The sequence below is a fragment of the Cannabis sativa genome, chromosome 2 (genome assembly GCF_029168945.1).
Source record: "Cannabis sativa cultivar Pink pepper isolate KNU-18-1 chromosome 2, ASM2916894v1, whole genome shotgun sequence".
Lineage (NCBI taxonomy): Eukaryota > Viridiplantae > Streptophyta > Magnoliopsida > Rosales > Cannabaceae > Cannabis > Cannabis sativa.
The window spans coordinates 25,260,041-25,264,881 of NC_083602.1; positions in this window are offsets into that span (position 1 = coordinate 25,260,041).

Sequence of the window (4,841 nt, forward strand, 5' to 3'; positions counted from 1 at the left end):
TATTTTCCATGTTTATCTTAGAAATAATTTTATTTTTTATGTATGAAATGAAGTATAATTTTTTTTGCTAGTGATTTTGTGTTATTTTTTTAATATGTTTCTTAATTGTTTATATAATTTTTTTTGGCAGCCATGATGGATAAGTTTATTGTACCAACTTCTTCTCAATTAGGTGAATTGCATGATCCAAACACTACCTTGAATACTACCCAAAGTCCTACTCTAAACACCACCTCAAATCCTACCCCCCAACTAGTATTACCACTCCAATCACTACCCCAAACACCACCCAAAATCCTACCCCAAATACTACCACTCCTATTGAACTTAAGTCACCTAAAAAGGAAGACAATGATGAACAACTCCCAAATAAGAAAAAGCCTTCTAGAACTTCTACCGTTTGGGATCACTTCACTAAAGTCCCAAATGGAAATCCAAAAGACCCTAGATGCACTTGTAACTATTGTGGAAAAAATTATGCTTGTGATAGTAGGAGAGTTGGTACAACTAGTTTGTGGACTCATTTGAACAACCAATGTAAGAAGTATCCACATAGGGTCTCGGATAAGAAACAAAAAATACTTAGCTTTCAAAGTGATGGTGATGGTAGTAGTGGGTCAAATTTGTTGGCGGTCACTTTCAACAAGGAGAGATGTCGGAAAGCTTTAGCTAAGTTTGTGGTGAAGGATGAGCAAGCCTTTAGTGTTGTAGATGGTGAAGGCTTTAAGGAACTTATTCAAGAGTTGCAACCTAACTTTCAACTCCCTAGTAGATTTACGGTTACTAGGGACATACACAAAATGTTTTGTGAGGAAAGAATGAAACTAAAGATGGAGCTAACTAAGGATGGACAAAGAGTATGTTTAACCACAGATTGTTGGACATCCTCTACTCAAATGTCTTACATGTGTCTCACTGCACACTATATTGACAGTGATTGGAGTTTGCAAAAAAGAATCATAAATTTTTGTCAAATTCCTAATCATAAGGGTGAGACAATTGGTAAGGTGATGGAAGCTTGTTTGCTCGGTTGGGGAATAGAAAGGGTTTTTTCTGTGACTGTTGATAACGCATCAGCTAATGATGTGGCTATTGCCTTTTTGAAGAGGAGGGTAAATGCATGGAATGGATCTCTTCTTGAAGGCGAGTTCATGCATTTCAGGTGTGGTGCTCACATAATAAATTTAATTGTGAATGAAGGCTTGAAAGACATGCATGACTCCATTGCTGCCATTCGTAACTGTGTAAGATATATTCGGTCATCTCTTGCAAGGTTGGAAAAGTTCAAAGTGACTGCGGAAACAGTAAAAATTGATTACAAGGTTAGTTGCTAATTTTTTTTTTATTATTATTATGAGTAATTTTAGTATTATTTTTATTTGCTGATTTATTTTCTTTTTATACAAGGGGTGGTTAATTTTAGATGTTCCTACAAGATGGAATTCGACTTACATGATGTTAGAGGTTGCCTTAAAGTTTGAAAAAGCTTTTGCAAGGTATGAAGATGATGATGACAAGTTTGTGAGTTACTTCATGGAACAAGAAAATGGAAAAAAGAGGGTTGGACCACCTTCTTCTAGTGATTGGGAGTGTGCTACGTTATTTGTCAAATTTCTTAAAACTTTCTATGAAGTTACTTTAAAGTTTAGTGGTTCATTACATGTAACTTCTAACAACTTTTATCATGAGATATGTGAGATACACACTCAATTGAGAGATTTGTGTGGTAGTAGTGACCCTTTGCTATCTACCATGACTGCCAATATGAGAAGGAAGTATGACAAATATTGGGGCAATGCTGAAAATATCAATCTTTTTTTATTTTTGGCTATTGTGGTTGATCCAAGGTACAAGTTAAAGTATTTGAAATATTTGTTTGAGACCATTTACAAAGCTAAAATTGTTGCTAAGATCGTTGTTAAGGTGGAACAAGTCCTTCAACGTTTGTTCACTTCCTATAATGCGATGAATGGGAATAAAGATGATAAGGTTAGTTGCTGTTTTTTTATTTACTTTGAGTGATTTTTATTTAATTTTGTTTGCTGATGGAATTTCTTGTTTGCTATATGTGTAGGTTTCCAAAAGTGATTCACTATTACCAACTTGTGATCTCAAACAATCTAATAGGAGTAGACTATTGGCAAATTACTTACAGCAACGACAGATGGTTGTGGATGACCAAATGAACGATGTGGAGCGATATTTGCTTGATGATCCTGTCAACCCATTGACCCCCTCATTTGACATTCTACTTTGGTGGAAGGATAACTCTAGTAGGTATAAAATTATGTCATTAATTGCTAAAGATATACTTGCTATTCCTGTGTCAACTGTGGCCTCTGAATCTGCATTTAGTACTAGTGGACGCATTTTAGACTCTTTTAGGAGTTCTTTGAGCCCTAAAATGGTGGAGGCATTAGTTTGCACTCAAAATTGGATGAAAGGAAATCATGAGGGGATTCAAATGAGAGAGTATTTGGATGAAATTCAAGCTTATGATTTTCTTGAACAAGGTAATTTTCTTGACAAAAATTGAATATGGTCTTTGTTTTATTATGTTTGTATATTTATAATAATTTGATTGATTTTATTTTTTATTATTGTAGAAAATAAAGTTGACCTCAAGGCTACATCACCAAAACCAAAGAGTATTATTGACATTGTTGATTGAGGCCTACATGAGAACTTATTTTATTTTGTTCAAGTTTGTTATGGATCATTTTAATGTTTTAAAACTTTGGATGATTGTAATTTTAAGGTTTTAAGACTTTGGATGATTGTAATTTTAATGTTTTAAGACTTGGATGTTTTAAGACTTTGGATGATTGTAATTTCTTTAACTTTGGATGCTTATGTTTATGTTTGAACTTTTATGAAAATCTGATTTTTTTTTTATATGACATAAGGGTTGTAACCCAACCCAACCCATAAAAGGAAAAAATGGGTTGGGTTAGAAAAAATTCAGGATGTCATTGGGTTGAAAATTTCTAGGCCGATGTTATTGGGTTGGGTCATTAAAATAGCCTCAACCCGGCCAACCCAACCCATGCTCACCCCTAACCATCTGGACTGACCACAACTTCTTGAACAAAGCTTCCAGTGATGGACACCAAACTTCCTGTAACTTCTTTTCGGAGTAACAACTAGTTTCTGGAATGATGAAACTTATAACCATAACCAACACATATATTTTGCAAGATATACATAATTAATTAATGAAAAATTGTAATTAGTCAATTTATTGCATAGGATCCTACTTATTTTCTACAAATTTATTTATATAAATATATTAATTATGGTACTTTGCGAGAAAATATATATTAATTATGGTTATATATACTGAAATTAGTATATGCATGTGTGTGGGCATGTGTATAAGTACTGTCCTAATTGTCTTCAATAATACAGTCTTATTACTGTTCTAATATATTATCCTTCTAACAGATCCAACATGTATATTTACATGCCTATATAGTAATAAGTTGAAGCTACATATCCGTACGTTTTGAAACATGATCGCTAGTACAGGATTTAAACAACAAGACAAGATCACATAACAATTATATATTATAAATATATTTATAGGTATTATATTACAGTTCTACATTACTACAACAGATCGCACCATCAGTTTTGTTTTACCTCACAAGTCACAAGGCCTTGTTAGCTTTGAATATTGATTTCTTTCGATTAGTCTTGCTAGCTATGCATGTCCCAACTTATTACAATATTATTAATTATATTAATACACATGAATTGCACCCTCTAATTAAGGCAGATCAGAATTCATTGTAAACTTTTTTTTTTTGATTGAGATAGTATCATTGGAAACCCTTCATTATTATGTTCCTAATTAATTAATATTTCTTTAATCTGAAGTACTTGTTGCTTTGTTGTTTTTTCACTGGACCAGATAGTGAGAGAAAGCAATAATTAAGTACATGGAAATATTGTTAATTAAATATGTAGTAGTTTTTAATTAAATTTCTACAGAATACAACTCCCTAATCTTTATTTTTAATTAAATAAACAGTCTCATGCAAATTTTGGAGCATCCCAAGAACTTGTTTGGCTTTCAAAACTTTGGATTTGGAACCCTCCTTTTGGCTTTATGTAAGCTTTTGACCATCATGTGTACGGCATCCACGGAGTACCAAACAGAGAATAGTCAAAAAAAAAAAAAAAAACTATAATAATAAACTTTGAAATGAAAAATGCCTTTTTACATAATAATGTTGATTACCCTAACCCTTTTTTGGATTAATATAAATAAATAATTAATTCTAAAGCTGGAATAACGAATCTTTTTTTAATTTCATGATCTTGATAGTGAAATAATACAACCCAAAAATGCACATATATGCACTAGTGTTTTCAAATACAAATAAATAAATTAATATTATATGTCATTTAAAATAAATTAATAAAAAAAAAAATCTCACCAAACAAAGAATCGTATCCCGTGAAGGGTATAAGTAATTTAATTAATTTATTATTAGGCATATATTAAGGGCTAGCTAAACCGGTACCCCATAAAAGATGTTTTTTTTATTTTATTTTTTTTTTAAAAAAAAAAGTAAAATAATAATTAAAAAAAAAAAAAAAAAAAAAAAAAAAAAAGGCCAAAGAAGAGATTATAATGGTGCTTTACTTGCCACTATCATTTGTCATATAAACAAAGATAGCTTATACCAAATAAATTAACCTTTATATTTAGAAATAAAATAAGATTATACCTTTATATTTAGTTTACTTTTTTTTCTACTGTATATACAAATGCAGAAAGGGATAGCTGAGACAACACGCCAAATAGCACAAAATCAAGGTATATGCATATTTTT